General features: G+C 38.2%; 1 pseudogene; it reads left to right on the forward strand.

The window, feature by feature from the left end:
- Window positions 1–1,176, forward strand: part of LOC109129139 — a 2,541-nt pseudogene extending 1,365 nt beyond the window's left edge.

The following is a 6,538-nucleotide window of genomic DNA, read 5'->3' on the forward strand; positions in this document are numbered from 1 at the left end:
CATGAAAGGCGAATTTAATGGGTTGAGATCTTTGATTTTAAGAGAAAATAGTACTGCATATTATGTACACTGCTTTGCTCACCAGCTTCAATTTGTCGTCGTGGCAGTTGCTAAAAAACATTTTGAAGTTTGTGATTTTTTTAATATGATTTCGGTTATATTAAATGTGGTTGGAGCTTCTTGTAAGAGGAAATATATGGTTCGAGAAGACCAACGAAGGATCATCGAGGAAGGAATTAGTCAAGTTGAAATTAAGAGAGGAAAGGGACTGAATCAGGAGCTTTCATTTCAAAAACCTGGTAATACTTGATGGGGTTCTCACTATAATACCTTAGTATGATTCGTTGATTTATTCCCTTCTATTATGAAACTATTGGAGTATACCCAGAGCGAAGGGAGTGATGGTATCAAAAGACGGCAAGCTAATGGTCTCATCAAATATTTGCACACCTTTGATTTTGGGTTCTACTTACAGTTGATGTTACTTCTTCTCGGGATCACAAATACTCTATCGGTGGCTCTGCAAAGGAAAGATCAAGACATTTTGAATGCTATGTCTCTGGTGAAATCTACCAAGCAACAATTGTACAATCTCAGGGATAATGGATGGGATTCTTTGGTTGAAAAAGTTAATTCTTTTTGTGAGAGTCATAAAACTGAGTTGATCATCATGGAAGAAGAATTTGTGGATCCAAAGAAGCCAAGACGGAGAACCAACATAACAAACTTGCATCATTATCAAGTGGAATGTTTTTACACTGTATTGGATATGCAAATTTCAGAGTTTAATGATCGTTTTGACGAGGTAAACACTGAATTACTTAGTTGCACTGCGTCTTTGAGCCCTTTTGGTTCCTTCCACGAGTTTGACCAGTCGAAACTTGTGAGGTTATCTGAGTTTTATCCGGAAGATTTTAGTTCTGTGGAGCGGATATCTCTTGAGCATCAACTTGGTATTTACATCGATAATATCCGTGAAGATAAAAGGTTTGCTAATTTGGAGAGTCTTGGAGATCTTGCACGTGTAATGATAGAGACAAAAAAATATCTTTCGCATCCTCTTGTTTATCGACTTTTGAAGTTGGTTTTGACTTTACCTGTTGCCACTGCTATAGTCGAGAGGTGCTTTTCTGCGATGAAAATTGTGAAGACTACCTTGCGAAACCGAATGGGTGATCAGTTTTTAAATGATTGTATGGTTTGTTTTATTGAAAAAGAGCACTTAGATAAAGTAACAAATGAGGTAGTGATAAACAGATTTCAAGATATGGAAGATCATAGAATAGTTTTGTAGGACTTCTTAATATGTTTTTGTTATGACAATTTTTTAACGTTTTATTTTTTTGGTTTTGGATTTTTTAATAATAGTAATATTATTATATTTTAATTAATTATTTTGTGCCCCATGTTAACTAAATTTCTGCCTCCGCCACTGATTATAATGTTTTGCTAGAAACCTTTTAATCAATGACTTTAGAAGTTGATTACTAATATTATGCGATCTTACAGGATCACACACCTAAACAAATTGGATTAATGTTACGTTGGGATTTATATATATATATATATATGTGCACTTGTAATAAAGTATTAATAAAATACATATATGCATTTTCGATATGCATACGATAATGTTATGTATATGTTGCATGTGAAATTAAAAAGGCAAGAGATGACTTCTCTTATTATCGAAAGAGTAGTCATGTGATTGAGCTTTAGCCCATTAATAAACTTAGGTCAAACATATTAACTATATTTTATTATATAAAGTTTGGTTCTCAAAATTAGTAACTCACCAGATTATGACACATGTTAGTTTTAACGATTAGAGATTAAAGTTAAAAACTCATTAAATCGTAACACGTGTCAGTTTTAACGATGAAATATCCAAGTCTGTAACTCATCAGACCGTGATATGTGTCAATTTTAAAGATCAGAAATCACAGTTTTCAAGCTTGGTAAAATGATGCATAAGATAATTGTAATCAAATTATATTAAAAAACTTTGTTAATTCTAAAAGGAAAATGATTGTAAATACACCCTTCTATATTATAGATGATGGGGAAAACGTCCTGGTTCCCCATGAGAACAATGATATCGTACCAGATGGAGCCCAAACTTCTCAACCTATATACCCATATATCTGCAATTTAAGTTTTGTATCTTCATGGGATAGAAGCTATCATCTATTTCACCATTACGATAGGTTTAATTGGTTTATTATTTGTTAAACCAAGTGAAGAAGTTTACAAACCAAAATAAACCTGATTTCGACCCGATTAAAACCTGATTAGATCCCGATTAGAAAACATAACCCCTGAACCGAGAAATCCCTAAAATCACATTTTAACCTTTTCTCTCTCACGACGAACCCTAGAAAACGATTTCCCTAAAATCAAATTTCATCATCGATCTCTCAAATTGAATCGATGGATTTAATAATCCGATCTGGTTTTGGGCAACAAGATGGTATTGGGCAAAGAGATGGTGTTGGGGAACAAGAGTACGATGAAGATGGAGAGGATCGAGATGAATTTCATGTCGATAGGCTTGCTAAGGATTTTACCGATGCTGAAGAGTTGATTCGTCATGATACGTACCCAGAAACTGAAGACGAGGAAGAAGGTCGTGGTTGTGGTGCGGGTCCAGAGAGGGTGTTTATGGATATCGGACGTGGTGATGGAACTTTGTGGAAAGGCCAATCCTTCTACAATGGGGTCGCATTCAAGGAGAGTGTCTTGGACTATGCACTACATACCAGTTATAATTTGAAGCAGTACAGGTATGACAAAGATAAACTCGGGTTTAGATGTGTTAGGGATAAGGGCAATTGTGAGTGGAAAGTGTTTGCTGCACTTCTTCCAAACGCATCCTTGTGGAGGATTACGAAATACACTCATAAGCATTGTTGTACCCCTAATGGCGAGTGTGAGATGTTTAAGACCCCAATCATAGCTACAATTTTTGATAGGATCTCCCTAGGATAGAAACTCTGATGAAGGCTGTACACTAATGAATGATGAAGAGGCTCGATGGTGATGGTGCGGAAGTGGCAAATACGGTGGAGATGATGATGCGAGATTGTGAAGATTGATGGATATGGTGATGATCGGATGATAGAACAATGATTAGATGGAGACAGATTATTTCGGTGGTGATATGGATTGTAACATGTGAAGAGTTTCTGAATCACAAAGTGTATAGAAACTCAGAAATCTAGAACGCATTCAAGAATTCAAATTGAGAGAAGAAAGTTCACAAAACGTGTTTACAACATACTTCTTCGCTAAAGAACAAAAGAGGTGTAGCTTTGGGTTTTAAACACCCTAGGGCTTGACACTCCAAACAACAAGAAGTGCAAAACCAAAACAACAAGACGTTTTAAGGAAATAAGAAAAACAGCAAAACGTCTAGACGACCTGTGGTAGTACAGAAGTCGACTGAACTAGTACAGAAGTACATTATTCCCCCTTTGGTAATGACTTCTAGATAACTCGACGTAATGATCCATTTGCCTCATTAAAAACCATGCCTAGAAAACCCAGTGGGAAAAAACTCGGCTATGGGTAAAAGAGTACAAACTTCACACCTAAGTTATCTAGTTATCATTACCGGGTGAAGTCTTCACGGTGGCTATGTTGAAGACTTGGATCCTCGGTGGATTGAATGACCCGTCAGCTATGAGTGAATGAGCCTCCTTAGCCATCTCCTTAGCCCTTGAACGAGGGACCCTTCCCACGATCTCCGGTTCCTCTGCAGCTTCTGACTCCTTGCTAGCCATGATCATATCAATTTTTCTCGATAAGATTAGAGAGGAACCAGATCATTACAAGCCTTTGAGGATTGAACAAATTATCATGGAAAGGTGGAAGATATCCGCTACTAGGCCATAGTGTCAAGCTGCTCGAAGAAAGGCTTTGGGATGGATAGAGTATGATTATGAACAACAGTTTGCACGAATGCGAGATTACCAAGCTTAGATCTTGGAAGCAAATCCAGGGTCTGTTGTGGAGTTTGATACAATTAAGAATGATGCTGGTCAAGACTTGTTCAATCGGTTTTATGTTTGTTTCAATGCCCTTAGAAGAACTTGGAAACAGACTTGCCGGCCTATAATAGGAGTTGATGGCGCCTTCTTAAAGTCAAAGATCAAGGGACAGTTGCTTGCTGCATTAGGCAGAGATGCAGACAATGGCATCTATCCAATAGCCTGGTGTGTTTTTCAAGTTGNCAAACTTCACACCTAAGTTATCTAGTTATCATTACCGGGTGAAGTCTTCACGGTGGCTATGTTGAAGACTTGGATCCTCGGTGGATTGAATGACCCGTCAGCTATGAGTGAATGAGCCTCCTTAGCCATCTCCTTAGCCCTTGAACGAGGGACCCTTCCCACGATCTCCGGTTCCTCTGCAGCTTCTGACTCCTTGCTAGCCATGATCATATCAATTTTTCTCGATAAGATTAGAGAGGAACCAGATCATTACAAGCCTTTGAGGATTGAACAAATTATCATGGAAAGGTGGAAGATATCCGCTACTAGGCCATAGTGTCAAGCTGCTCGAAGAAAGGCTTTGGGATGGATAGAGTATGATTATGAACAACAGTTTGCACGAATGCGAGATTACCAAGCTTAGATCTTGGAAGCAAATCCAGGGTCTGTTGTGGAGTTTGATACAATTAAGAATGATGCTGGTCAAGACTTGTTCAATCGGTTTTATGTTTGTTTCAATGCCCTTAGAAGAACTTGGAAACAGACTTGCCGGCCAATAATAGGAGTTGATGGCGCCTTCTTAAAGTCAAAGATCAAGGGACAGTTGCTTGCTGCATTAGGCAGAGATGCAGACAATGGCATCTATCCAATAGCCTGGTGTGTTTTTCAAGTTGAGAACAAAGAAAACTGGTTATGGTTTGTGAAGAGATTGAAGACTGACCTGGAGCTAAACGAGGGAGATGGTTACATTTTAGTGTCTGATCGACAAAAGGTATGTATCTAACTAATTTATTATATTGGTTGATAAAAGTGAATGCTCGTTTTTAATATGTTTGGTTTTTGGTTCTCAATTAGGGGTTGATAAAAGCTGTGGAGTTGGAGTTACCACAAATAGAGCATAGAATGTGTGTTAGACACATTTATGAGAACTTGAAGAAGAATCATCCTTCCAAGAAGCAAATGAAGCCACTCCTCTGGTATATGGCTTGGAGCTATAATGCAAAACAGTTTGGTGTGAGATTGGAACATATACACGCTTATGACACTGGTGTGTATGATGATGTTATGAAGTCGAAACCAAAGAGCTGGTGTCGTGCCTTCTATAAGATGGGGGGTTATTGCAAAGATGTCGACAACAACTACACAGAATCTTTCAACAAGACCATCGACAAAGCAAGGGAGAAACCGTTTGTGGCAATGTTGGAGACAGTTAGAAGACTGTCAATGGTTCATATTGCCAAACATTCAGCTCTCTCTCATTCTCAAAAAGGTAATTAATTTTATTCAAAAATTAATGCAATTTTCTACATATGTAATGCAATGTTCTTGGTTTTTGATGTTTCAGGTTTATGTACTCCATATGTGGCAAAGTTTATTGCTAAAGAGCATGAGAAAGCTTCGGAATGCCAGGTGTATCCTTCTACTAATGGGTGCTTTGAAGTCACACTGGATGGAGACAAACACAGAGTTAGTTTGCAAAATATGACTTCTACCTGCAAAAAATATCAAATCTGTGGGATTCCATGTTAGCATGCCTATGGAGTGATTCTGAAGAGGACATTAAGTGCTGATGACTATGTGTGCCAGTGGTTTCAAACTTCTATGTGGAGGCTTAACTACACAGATGGCATTACTCCACAAAGGGGTGCTCGTCACTGGCCTTCGACTTTAGGTTACAATGTTCATGTTCCACCTGAGCCACCACAACCTGGGAGAAAGAAGATAACCAAAGCAGAAAAGAAGAGGAAGTCAGGTGTAAATGAGTCTCCTGTCAAGAAGAACCCAAAACATAAAAAAAGGATAATGCACTGTGGAATTTGTGGTTCTGATCAGCATAACTGTAGGTTCCACCAGAAGAAGAATCGAACACAGATTATTAATCGGTTTGTTCTCATTTTATTTGTTATAATCGGTTTCTTGTTCTCACATTTTGGAATTTGCGGGTTTTCAGGCTTCTCAAGGTGGTGGAGGAGAAGTTGTTCAAGGTGGTGGACTTTCTCAAGATGGTGGTGGACTTTCTCAATCTGGTGGAAGAGAAGTTGTTCAGGGTGGTGGAGGACAATCTCAAGGTGGTGGAGGACTTTCACAATCCTGAATATTGAAGATTATTGAAGTAGGGGTCTGTTTTTTGGTCNGTTTTTTGGTTTAAGAGACTAGTTGGATCTGTATTTTGGTCGAATAGACTAGTAGGGTTATGTTTTTGGTCTGTGATCATGTTGAGAACATGATTTCAAAACCTTATCATTCTGCTTGTTTTCAGAACATGTGTTCATCATGTTCTGCCTTTTATGAAATGTGGAATGTCTTATCTTATTAAATGGGGACAA

Source organism: Camelina sativa, chromosome 15, assembly GCF_000633955.1.
Source record: "Camelina sativa cultivar DH55 chromosome 15, Cs, whole genome shotgun sequence".
NCBI lineage: Eukaryota > Viridiplantae > Streptophyta > Magnoliopsida > Brassicales > Brassicaceae > Camelina > Camelina sativa.